General features: G+C 37.5%; 1 protein-coding gene across 1 annotated transcript in view; it reads left to right on the top strand.

Moving 5' to 3' along the window:
* Positions 1-801: 801 nt before the first annotated feature.
* Positions 802-13,542, top strand: part of LOC129747654 (chaoptin) — a 48,828-nt gene continuing 36,087 nt past the window's right edge. The window contains exons 1-2 of the mRNA XM_055741960.1: positions 802-881; positions 1,567-2,581. The gene's annotated coding sequence lies outside the window, so the exon portion shown is untranslated. The remainder of the gene's footprint in view (positions 882-1,566; positions 2,582-13,542) is intronic.

Here is a 13,542-nt window from a genome sequence, read left to right as displayed (position 1 = left end):
ATCTGAGAAAGTACCAAAAGGAATTGAGGAAATTTGAAATTTTAATGTTGTTGCCAAGTAACGTAAGAGTGATGCTTGAAATGTAAAGATCTGGTTATATCTAAATAAAAACTAGTGGCCAAAAATCCACCTCTTGGGACAAAAATGACAATTATTATCATTTGATTGTTTTCTTCATTTTGGTTATTTTTGTAATTTTTGTCATACTGTCTATTTTGTATTTTTTATCATGTTTGATATTTTTGTCAGTTTTTGAGCAAAGGGTCCAGCATAGCTAGAACTTCTTAAGCAAATTCATCCTGAGTGAACTGCTAAACTCCTACACTCAAGGAAAACAGCTGATAAGTGGTCATGACACGTTTTCCGCTTTCTGTTTTTCATTTGCGGAGTCTCAATCGAGTTCATCCATCTGATGTCGTATGATTTTCCCGGAGGGATAGGAAACACGAATGGGTGCCACCGCCTGCTGAGATTATTATTGTTCTCGGGTGGAAATTCGCCGTCAAGGGCAATTTCCCTTTTTCATTTCGTGCATTCGTGCCACGAGAGAAAGAGAGTATGTTGTGTATGTTTTTACGATGCTCCCCATTCGAACGAGAGCAAGAGCTTCAAGTGCGTGAGAGTTGTCGTACCCCAAATCCCGGCCCCAGCATCATCCAGACGGAACTTCACCACAACGATCTTCCCCGAGACTCGCCCTTGTCGTCTTCGTCGCGTGAGGGACGACGACGAATGATGATGATTTTGTCCGCAGCATCGACACCGACAGGCTCCAGCGTTCAGGTTAGTTTTTCCTCTACTCTCGTTGCGATCGGTCGCAGTTTTTCCGAACAGCCACAGCTGCACATCGGTTGCGGTGTGTTTTTGGCCCAAGTTAGTAGGTTGGTACATTCGTTGTTGTTGCTGTTTGCAGTACCGAAAGGGATTTTCTCACTTGTGCTGTACTGTGCTGTTCGGTTATTGTTTGGGGTAGCGTGTGCTGAAGGACCTTTTCGGAGGCTCAAGTGGCCTCTTGTGATGCTGCGCCTCTCGCTGCTCCGGTGGAAGGAAAGGATTATAACCTGTCGTTCTTCCCGGCCGGGTTGTTCGAATTGCCATTAATCGCAGCAGGCGTTGTCGCCGGAGTATAAAACAAGGAATTATTATGGTCTTCGTCGTCCTTGCTGGGAAGTGATTACTTTTTTCCACCTCGCTCGCCTACTTTGTTTCGCATGACGATTCGTAGCTAAGATAGTAGGTATAGTATCTCGTGCGATTTGGATGGCGTGGCAGCGTTGCGAGGGGAAAAATGAACGATGATAACGCGAAAATATCGATTCGTCGTAGCCTGTGTCACTTTGCTCTTCGTGACTTTCGGGGTGTGCATAAATGTAGTTTCTTGGTCGACGTAATGTCAGACTGGCTTTAATAGGAGGGTTTGGCCCCCTTTAAATAGGTGAAAAATTATCCTTCGTGGAAGTTTGCCACGGAGTGAATCGGCGAGTGCGGTTTCTGCCGAAAGAAGAAGTCATGACAGATTGCAGAGAGTACACGAAGGATTGCATAAATTATATAACTTTTCTCTAGTTTTTAGCATTGCGGTCGGCCGAAGAGCAAAGATGAAGATTGTGTTTGGGTTAACAAGCTTGACCGGCATCTAGGTCATCGGGGATATTCGAAACTTTGTGGGTGACCTATGATGACGAGAGTCATCGAGAAGCATGAATATTTGCTGAGAATCAGCATCGGTTGAACGTCATCTGAATAGCGTGAACAAACTTTTGCTACCATTTGCGTGTGGTTCGGCTCATCTGGCTGACAGGACCGGAAAAATTCCATTAGTGATCCACTTAAGACGAACAAATCGAGCAACATTCCTACAGCAAATAGTAACAGAACACGAAGCGCAGAACGAGGGGAATGCAAGCTTAAGATCGTCAAAACCCATCACGTAGTGCGGGCGCAGTGAATGAACGAGTGAGTGATTGATCGATTTACTAATCCAGTACGAGGGGTCCACCGAATGTGGTCTTGGAGTGAACCATTGTGACTAATAGAAGAAGAAAGAGGAGAAGAAAATTGTCAATAAAGCTGGAGCCGGTCGCACGTGTACGATCAAACGCTCGTATCGGAAATGCTGAAGGTGTGAAGAACACGAGGCAAGATTGATGATTTGCCGGTTGTAGTTCCTATAAGTAAGCAAGAATATAAAAAATAACAACAACGGAAGGAAAGCATGTTTTTCTCGCGTGAGTTCCATTGTTGAAAGCACGAGGAAGGGAGGGAAACTCCAAAAGTGAGCGAGATTCAAAGTGAAGTATTTATGATGATAATGATGCGTCGTCGCCGGCACAGTAGGCGCGTGGAAAACTTCTGGTGCTGATGCTGCTTCTGAGTAGGCCGTGGTCGTTTGGTAGAAGAAAAGCAAAGAATAATACGATTATAAATTAATACTGGCAGCAGCTGTTCTCTTGCTTGGCCCTGCCAAGTGCGTGTGTGTCAAGTGGAAAACTGGAATTTGACATTCGCTGGATGCTGTGTAAACACGAGGGACAAGTACCGACTTTTGGAGGATACCGCAGCGCTGCGATGGATTCTTGAAGTAGGTGGATTTTCTTCTATGTGAGCATTAATTATTGCCTCGGAAGTTTAAAGTTGACAGCGTATTAACTTGTACAGAATTTCAACTGCCCAAAAACACGTGCTCCGACATAAACGAGAGTCATTAAAGTTGATGCGTTAAGATTTATTTAGGTACATTGAACTGCAATTTCAAAATTTCATACTCTTTTGTTGAACGATCATTTTCTCAGAAGTCAATACTTTTAAACACCCTTTCCTGGACGACAGTTTTTGAAGCTTGTTAACTTCTCTCAGTGAATTAGCAATTCGGTTTTTTGCCTCATTAGTCTAAAAGAGCTACGACTCCCAGGAACAATTAGCTAATGATTTACGGGGTGCACGCTTACCCGTCATCATCATCACATTAGGAATTAGCTACCATTTGCATTCAATTCGGGCAACTCATCTACGAATGTGTATAGCTAGGTATCATTTCACCTGGACGGTTGTAGAAATATAAAAAAACCCAGCCCCCAGCATTGTTTGGCCTCACGCCATCATCCTACGGATAGCCACACGTAATTGTGGCCCCAGTGTGGTGTATGGTTTATGACCGGGGCGAGTAAACCGCAAATTTCGGGTGAAATCCTGAGAAAGTTCATCCGGACATAAGTTAATCATCGTCCGTGTCCGTCTGCCCTTTCACCTGATGATGGGCGGAGTGGCCGAATGGCGATTACCTACCTTTGTGGCAAAAGGCTGGGATGAGTTAGGACGTGCCCGGATTGTGTGAATAGCTTTTTGAATTCAAGTTCTAATTAGATGGACCGAGAGGTCACGTTATGGCATTATTTTATTTTTAGGGGAAATGTGGTAATTGATATTTGGAGGATATTGAAATCAGCCCGCTATTGTTTATCATAATTAAATTAATGTTTCTCGAGTTGTGGGTAACAAATTTTCATTCTGACAGAACATGTGATGAACTTATTTTGGGTGAATGATAAGACATCATGCTATATAATTTATGAGTGATACTTTTAGAATGCTATGTTGGTAATAAATCTTTTTTTCTTTTTTTTTTTATCAAGAAAAAGCTCAGATAAAACTTGTATTTAGTGAATACCTAACTGATAAAAAATTTTTTTTTGAACTTACGCTTGTGGATGAAACACTACACAACATCACTACTAAAATTCCAGTTGAAAATCCACGTAGTGTTGTGCTATTTGTCAGGATATCTTATTTCTAGAAATACCTTTTACCTGTTTACGCACGAGCCATTCATCCGCAACACCATCGCATAGAATTGCAAAATGCTGATTTCCACAGAATTAAACCGATAAGCGATGGTTGGTTCTGGATAATCTGCGCTGCTTTCGGAATGCTCACCTGAATCATTGAAGGTTTTGTTCCGGTACAACATAAAATGGTTACCACCGCTCAGCAAACGAGATTAATAGGATTCGCTGAATCCGATTCCTTAGTGATATGTGCTTGTCGATAAAAATTCTGTTTAAAAGCTTTTCTAGCAATCTGGTCTAAGCAGAATTTTACACGGAAGCAGGAGCTCTTTTAAGGACAAATTCTGCGCAATCGATCATAATGGTCGCAACATTTGGGGATGTTTGATGATTAATTGTAGATTTTCTTAACTATAGAACAACCAAGGGGGATAAATTGAAGGTGATACGATCTCTCAAATTCCACAATCAGCCATTTTGATTGCTTTGTTGCGTTTGTTTACCTTTTGTCCATAGAACAGTTGAGACGTAACGCGTAACATACCAAAAATGATTAAAAAGATCATGTCCGTTGTTTCAAAACATAATAAAATTATTTTTACGGTTCACAACGTTATAATTTCCTTCAGTTAAAAGTTACAGCTAGGTAGGCTAAAAAATTGTTAAGTAGTTGATTTGATCAAAAATTGATTCATTTTCTTCTGATCAAAAATGTACTTCTGTGAGTGAAGATGATCATTTGGGGCAGTTAAGAAGCGCAATATGTTTTCGATACAAACATTTGTTTGAAAGTCATGAAACAAATCAAACTTAGAAGCATCTCGAAAATTGCTCCCTCGGAATATGGACGTTTTTAACAGTTTTAATATACAACCACTGTATTGTTTTGATTATTGGCTCTTATTTCTAGTACATACTAGAAGCACTAGAAGTCTGAAATACCGCTATGACAGTTTTGAGAAAGAAGAAATATACAGGCCTAACTAGAGGACTTCTTATTTTGTACACATCAATGTACAATCCATTACCTTTGCTTACTTGATTAAAATTTTCAGTAGTTTGATCAGATTTTTTTTGCTCCTTATAAACTTTTTCAATTGTACTAAAGTTGAACGGTAAAATTTGGACCTATTTTTAAATATGGATCAAATCACCGTAGATTTGTTTCTATCAATTGTTTCAATGATTGAATATCGGTGATATTCATTCGGTCTCTTATTCCAATATCTTATCATTTATGACTTTGCTAAAAGCTACAATTTGTTGAATTCCTGATTTCCAGATGAATCAGAACGAAAAACCATTAATATTGTTTGATATTGTTTACAGATTCTATACGTACGGTTATTAAAATTCAATATATTTTAACGAATCAGTTAAAAATCTTGTTTGAATTTTTCAATTTATTTGACTCTGTATGGCAATGAAATTGTTTCATGCCATGTGTCAAAAGTGGATTACCTTCAAACTGCACTGGTTAGATATGTTGATCTATCAGCCATTTCGTCGATCGTCTGCATGCGCGCGCATATTACCCAATATGTGCATTTAGGACCACTTTTTCTTACACAAAACTTTTGAGCTGTGTTTTATCTGGTGTGATGAAATGGTGAAAATGCTATCGAAGGTTTCCGATAAGGATTTTCCATTACCTAAAAATAACGATTTTTTGTTTCGCAAGGTATGTTTACACAAATAGATCTTTAGATGGATTGCTATGGTTGCTGCGATTGATGGAAAAAAGTGTTCAAGAAACAAAAAAGTCGAGGTGTTAAACATGGTTTACAAAATGGGCACAACAGCTGCATAAAATAGGTAAGATCACTTATATTCAAAGGTTTAGGTTCTTCAAACCTAAGCTGAATGAAACTATGATTTCAAAGTAGTCGATGGTTCCTTTGAATTCAACCACAGTATTTGAAAGACCCTAATACTAGTATTTCACTAGCTACTTGCTAGCATCATCAGGTTATCGATTGACATAACTGATATCCATTCAAAAATCACCAGATGAATATAACTTGAAAAATTCATTTTTTCTCAAGATTTTTTTCTTGCTTTTATGCTATGGACTATAGGGTTGTTTTAAAAACTTTAAGAATCCCTTTTTCTTACCATTTACGATGTGTTACTTGTGACTAAGAAACGCCAGTGATCGTGGAACTCGAAATTTAGAAAAGCGAACAATTATTTATAAATGATGTTCTAATTGTAAAAACTTTTAATGTACAGTGAGCGAAATAAGAATAGTACCACTTTTCAATCATTCATATTTTAACAAACAAAACACATTTGTTAAAATATGAATGATTGAAAATCACAAAAATATTCTTTTCTAATTGTCTTGAATTGTTTAACGGATAAATCAAGCATAAGTTTACTTTTTTTGGACTAAGCAATTGGCGTTGAACACCAAAAATATGAAAAAAGGAGTTCGAAATAAAAATAGTACTACTTGTGTTTTTCAACAAAAACAAGATTATTTTTAAAAAATTACTGTGTAAAAGTGAATATTAATGCTTCTACGAGTTATTTGAAACAGGGCTTGTGATATAGCTCAGTTGGCAAGTCTGTTGTTCCTGAGCCGATATCCGCGAGTTCGAGCCCAAGAGTAAATATCGAACACATTTGTACCGGATAAGTTTTTCAATAACTGTCCTCCAACTGGAACGTTGATAAAGTGGCGAATGCCACAAAGATGGTAGAACGACTATAATAAAAAAAAAGAGTTATTTGAATAAATCACTGCATTTTAAGGAGTTTTCTAGATTTCCTAAGTTTTTCAAAGGTTTTAAAAGGGGGATTTAAGAGATACTTTTCTAGAACTAAGGAATTTTATATTTTAGCTATAATTCTTTACCAAACTTTTTACTATCTTCATTATAATGACGTGAAATGATAAACAAACATTCTGGGTTTATTTTGAATCAGAAAAAAACAGGTTGGAATTAAAAAACTTTGATTTTTTTCAGTTAATCACACTTTTTCCAGTTTCAAGTCATAGATGGCAGCACTATCTTGCAGTAAAAACCAAATTAAGTCTCAATATTGGTTTTCCAGATTTATTTAAGCCAATGTTCATCATTTCGAGGTAGTTTTCCAATACAGTTTTGTTCGAGTTCACACTGTAGAAAGCTTTTTCGGATTTGCAAAAAAAACATCAGCACAAGAATATAGGGGAGGAGCGGGCTATATGCGCCTATTAAGCAGAATACTGATTTAATCAAATATCACATCGAATATGTGTACAAAAACTATATACACGTGTGTGGGCATCTGTTTTCTATACATTGGAGTAATTTTTATGTTAAAATTTTCTTCTGTTTCCAAGATAATGATTTTATTATAAGTGTTGTCTAAAATGCCGAATCTCAAACCGTGCGGGCTAAATGCGCCTATTTATGTTTTGAACAAAATTTCTGTTTTTTGGGCAATATTTCCGTATAATTTCATTGAAACTGCTAGAAAGTAATAATTTCCGTACGATAAAGCTGAAGTTTTGTAAAAATCTATGTATATTATAATTTTATGGAATAAAACAAAAGTTAGGGTTGCCATACTATGGAGGCAGTTCATCCATATGAAAAACCTTATCAAATCTGATTTTAAATCTTCAATTCTCTCTTAAGATGTTATTCAGAGCTTAGATATGAAGGTTCAATGATTATAATCATTTATTTATTCTATTTAACCTGTTATTTTAGGATGGAGGCATTTTACAAACATGATGGGGGCATACAAAAACACTCTATTATTCCACTACATAATCATTATTAAACCTCCACAAAAGCTGAAATATGTTTAATTTCTTATGTTCATTTGAGGAAGAAACAAAAACCATCCTAGTTTTTGTTTTAAGCTTCTTTACGTATAATTTTAAAAGTCGAAATATTACATCAAAATGTATCAAAACCTTGTATGATTTTTTTAATTTTTTTGAGTTTATAAATTCATAAAATTCTTTCTTGCCTTAAGTTCTAAGCGTATTACCCTCAAAATGCATTGGTCAGATAAGCTGTCTAGTCAGCCATTTCATCAAACAGCCGTAGGGTCATTTAACCCGATAGGCCCATTTAGGAAACCTTTCCCCTACCACCACCAAAATTAATGCTCATCTCAATTTCGATTCAATTGCAAATCATACCAATAATACTGCTAGCTGTCCGGTCCATCAAGCTCCATCGGAAAGTCCAACATTATTCTGATCATCGGTCCAAGAAATTCACTTTTAGTTACCTTGATGCAATCCTAATTTTTTGATTTAGTGATCTTAGAATTTCCAAGGCTTTCACAAGGTATCAAGTACTTATTTTTTGATCAAAATCATCCAGCACACCTTAATTAATCCCAGATATTCGAAAATAAACATTAATTCGGTTCAATTGCATGATAGTGCTGTCATATATGAATTAAAACTAGATAAATAGAATTTGACTATTTTAAAACATTAGTATTTTTGTTTGAATTTGAAACCTTTTTTTTTAATTCAAATTCAGCCATCCATGTTTCATCATTTTGCATCATTCTAATGAATGTTTATAAAGAAATCAAGCAGTTTGACAAAGTATTATAGCTCAAATATCAAATTCCTTAACGCTAGATGAGCATCTCTTTAAACCCCCTTTTAAAACCTTTGAAAACCTTTGGAATTCTAGAAAACTCCTCAAAATGCAGTTATCTATTCAAATAATTCGTAGAAGCGTTAACATTCACTTTTACACAGTAAATTTTTAGCAATAATCATGTTTTTGTTGAAAAACACAAGAGGTACTACTCTTATTTCGCACCCATTTTTCATATTTTTGGTCCTCAACGCCAATTGTTACGTCCAAAATAAGAAAACTTATACTTGATTTATCCATTAAACAAATTGTAGAAGAAAATTTTGGCGATTTTCTCAGATTTGATGATTTACGGTTATTATGAGTAACCAATAATCCACCATCAGGTTAAATCAACAGTACTTATTACCTTTCTTCATAACTTTCATTCATATCGTTGATAATAAAATTAATTTAAAAAATAAATGTTCAATCCCTCTTTAAATATTATATAGCGAAGACCGCCCATTGAACCAAGATTTCCGAAAACGGTCAATAAATTTTGAAGAATGACCGCTGAAGTATCTAGGTATAAAATTTCAACAACACAGGTCAGAGAAGGATTCACAAAAAACATTGTTTCTTAAACTTTTCTCACCTTTCAAAAGGATCCGTATTGGAGAATGTTTCTCAGGTCTAACAAGGTACACGAAATAACCATCAACAGTGATTTTTGTCAACCAATTTTTGGTCGAAAGTCATTCAGAAATTCTTCAACAAATCAAGAGAGGCCTCAAACTTTCAGAATTGCCAGCAGCTAAACTTTTGGGTTACTGTTTTCTCACAAAAACCGCAGTCGACTGATAGAGGGATGGCAAATTTTCCCCTCACCTTCACATGGGAATTCTGATTGACCGGAAAGGTATTTCTTTTTATTTTATTTTCTGGGTCAACTCAACTTTCGGTCATTCTTTGGTGGTCAAGCCAACACAAATTCCGTAAACTGTGCCAACTTAAGGGCGAAATTTTGTATGATGAGTTATGTTTTGAAAATATCGATTGAGATTAGGAGATTTTTCTTAAACATAAGGTAGTTTAAAAAATTAAATATTTGTCTTATTTGTTCTACTATTATCTCAAATTTTGAGGAGAGACTTAAAATTTCAATAAACGTTTCGTGGCTGGGAAGAGATGGAACTCGAAGCAGTATTTTTCCCATTTCAAACCAGCAACAAGTCAATAAACTAGACATCGACTGCTTGGCAGCTCAGTTTGGACCAATTCGAACAACGATCTCAGCAAGCGCCGGCACGCTTTTCATTCTATGCCAATAAAGTGCGCGACGGAAAATGCCATAAGCCTACTGTGCGTTCCATTTGTAATCGTTAAAAATATTCCTTTCTCTCCATAATCATCAACTTTAACGTTTATGGTCGTTGGAAAAATAAACCCGAAGTAGCAGAATAATAAACGGAAACCAGCCAGCCAGACCAAACGAAACGAGTCGGTCCGTTTGCTGACAGCTGACTTCGACGAGAAGAGAGTGGTTGTTATTTCGTTTTTTTGTGTGTTAATTATTTCTGATGGTTTGTGAGTTAGACCGATTGGAACGTTTCGAGCATTCCTGTGATGGATCCCATTACAGGAATATTGCATTCCATGGCGCAGCGTCTTCAGTGAATGTGGTTCCTGGATGCATCGAACAAATCATAATTGCAACCGGTGCAATCCAGCTGTAGGTACACACATGTTACATCTTGTGGAGAAATTGAACATTCAAGAACCCAAGTAAGAAGGGGTTAGGAGCGTTCGTGCGTGAGTCAACAACAAAGTGGGTTTCACGTGCCATTCACGACGATTCCGGGACCACAAAATGAAGCCATCCATCGCATTCGGTAGGGTGGCAACAATACATAGGAGGACGTGTTTGAAATTATTACATTTATTAAGTCAATTTATATATTGACTCAGGGAAATAATTTACGGCTGACCGGTTAAATCTTCCGGCAAAGTATGGCTGACTGTGTCACAAGAAAGGGGGGATGAATTCTGGCTTAGCCAGCCAGACAGCCAGTTACACTCAGGAGGCCTTTCAAAGGGTTGGGATTTCAGTTCTTGGTGCTCGTATGTAAAGTGAGGTTGGTTCTCGTTCTTGGTTGGTGCTGGGCGTTTCCGGATTCCCGGATCCAGCAGCATCGCTGCCTGGCTCTATCTGCCAAAGAATGTGCCCTCTGCAAACTCGGTAGATTCCCTTCGGATACTAAGTGCCATACTTGGCTCTTGGCATTGTATTGCGATGTTGCTGCAACATATGCTCTGCACAACAGCAGAATGTCTCGGTAGATCGTGCATACGCATAAATCATTCGCAAATCGTAGCAAGCGGCGCGGCACAAAGGTGGTGGAAACGCGGGTGGAATTTCGTTGCTCCTTCTGCTACACTGTTATAGTACGACGAATATCCATCGGTGCGGAAAAGACGAACATGCTACCAACATACATCCACATAGTTGGCCTGGAGTTTTGGCCCACTTCTTGGTGTGTTGTCGTTTTGGGGAACAGGGCGAGCTACTATGATCCCACTACCTCTTGACTATTTGCATACTTGTGCTCATACTTGTATGGACCTTTTTTCGAACAATAAATATGCAACGTTTGAGTTCTCCGAGTGGTGCTGCTGCATTCAATATCAAACTACTGCCTGGAGTGGGTGGGCGTTGCTTTAATCTGCTTTTAAATTTGTTTGGCTTTGACAAACTAAACTTCAATGAAGAGCAATAAATTGTATCGCGCATTGCTATTCACAGTGATGAGAGCTGGAGCCATTATAAGGTTTTTTTTTTCGATTTCCATGACAACGTAATTATCGCTTTAAGCATCGTGTAGAATAGTTAGCGAACGTCACATTGAAGTTTTCTGCTCGGGCATAATTAAAATTAGCCTCAATTTTTGTAAGGATCATTATTTGAGATGTATGTTGTATTTGACTTTAACGGTATGCATAAAACACTTTTAATGGTTTTAGACTTTTTTGAGGATTTGATGAAACGCATCGATAAATATTGATATGAATTTCCTTGGTTAAACTTGATGTGTGAAACTATCTGAAAATGAGAGGCATTTCTCCGGAAAAGTGCCAAATTGTTCTACTTTATACCAAAATATTGTGCTGAGTCAGATAGCGAAAATGGAAATAATGGAAGAAGAAAGCATTGGAGTGGTCCGAATCGCAATTCGGAAGTATAAAGAGGAACGCAATATCGTGGACAATGAAATGTGGCCAAAAGCCGCGTCCGGTGGACAAAACTTTTGACCGGAAAGCCATGCGTGCTTGCGCCAGTAAGAAGACGGCCTCAGCAGTTCATTCACAATGCACAAAAATCATGCTCTCCATTTGAAAATGATCAATAACGACGCTGGCCACGTCCTAGTAGTAAATGAGGAATGAACGAGAGATTGTTAGTAGGATACTTCATAGGATCAATTGACAACCTTTTGTCCCTTTGCATTCCAAAGATTAATTTTGAAAAATTCAGAGACAAAGGTAAGTCAATATCACCAATTATAGAAACCATCTATACGTCTGCGAATCTATATTTAAACATCCAAGGAAAAAGTTGTGTTATTAGGGGATAGGTTATAGATCAGGATGCATTTTTGTGAATGGTGCGATCGAGTTTTCCTACACCTCCTCTGCTCCTAGATTTTTCTTAAGGAATCTCCTATTTCTATCTTTGAGGTAAACTGTGTTTATACTGTTCATTTGGAACACCCACAAATCTTACAAGAAAGTATTGTTGTAGTAGACTTCGTCGATTTGGGGTTATTTTAGAACTTCTCTAACTCTGGGGACTTAAAAGCTTCGCAAGCTTCAAGCATCATTTGATTTGCAATTAAAATTTAAACTTTGAAGTTTGAATGGGACAATTGAATATTTTGTTCTGAAAATCAACATAATTTTTGTTTCTTCGGTGGAACTTAGCCTGCTAATGGTTTTTGTGCAAATTAATAAATTTTGTATAGGAAATTTTCCTCTAAACAACTTTGTCCAAGACCGTAACTTCGTATCTTTTCAGGCAAAACAGTTTTTAGTTGTTGAATAGGGATATGTCATTTGGCTGGTGCCTACTCAAAGACTCTTATTGCAATAAAACCAGTTTGTATTTCTAAAATTAAGATAATATTTAACAATAAATATACTAATGATTGGTACAAACAGTCATCTTTCAACAACGTTTCCAGAACGTTTTGAAAGCATTCCTGAAATGCAATTCAATGCAAAAACTGCAATCTCTCTAAAGAATTAATAGAATTCAAAACATTTTTCTGCCGGAATGCTTTTTATTCGTATATGAATTGAAGACCGGCGATCGGCACAGCCAGAAATGTGCCAAACAATCACACATAGGTACACCGAATCCTCTGATGGCATAAATATCAAGGGGAGGTGTACGGTACATTGTTAATTCATCTTTAATACGAGATATATAAAACCCCAAAGCGGATAAACGATGAAGTCGGGTGGTGAGGGTGATGGGGATGGACTTCTGGTTGTAGGTGGTGGCTCCACACTTGGCATCAACACAGTCCCAGCAGAAGAAGATTGATCCCCGCCCAGCTTTTGTTTTTCCTCTCACTTCGTGCCTGTCCCACCCAATATGTGGGAATGGAAATGTTGCCAGCCTGATATCCGTTCAGTTTCAGCCCGAAACACTAACACACAAACTGAAACATAACCGCAGCAGCTACACATTGGTATTCGAAGAGACACACGAAGTAGGCGTTTGTCTTTTTGAAGGATTTTACCCCCGAGATTGAAGGGGTTGAGTTGGGATCTGAAATATGTTTGTAGATATGTACGTATCTATCACAGCAGCCCGGATGGGTTTCCAAATTGCGATGCAAAAGGGCTCGATGCAAATAAATTTAATATTTTACTGCAATTTGTATCATTAAATTAAAAAATAAACTGGGATAGAGGCAAAAAATTGAAAAAGAGAACTTTTGAATTTTATCGAAAGGCTGTCCTTTGAACGTTTGCATACAATAGATGCCGAAGGGAGGAATACCAAAATTATGAAAGAGACTAGGAATCGAATCAGGACCATTTGGGTTCGTTTTGAGGATGAATCATACAGTGGAAGGATCTTTAATCTGCTTGCAATTTTAATTGATTTCTTGTGTAGGGCTGTGTTTCCAATCTGTAGGATGAAATTG

This window comes from Uranotaenia lowii, chromosome 1, assembly GCF_029784155.1.
Source record: "Uranotaenia lowii strain MFRU-FL chromosome 1, ASM2978415v1, whole genome shotgun sequence".
In the NCBI taxonomy this organism is placed as follows: domain Eukaryota; kingdom Metazoa; phylum Arthropoda; class Insecta; order Diptera; family Culicidae; genus Uranotaenia; species Uranotaenia lowii.
This window is presented reverse-complemented; position numbering and strand designations above follow the sequence as displayed.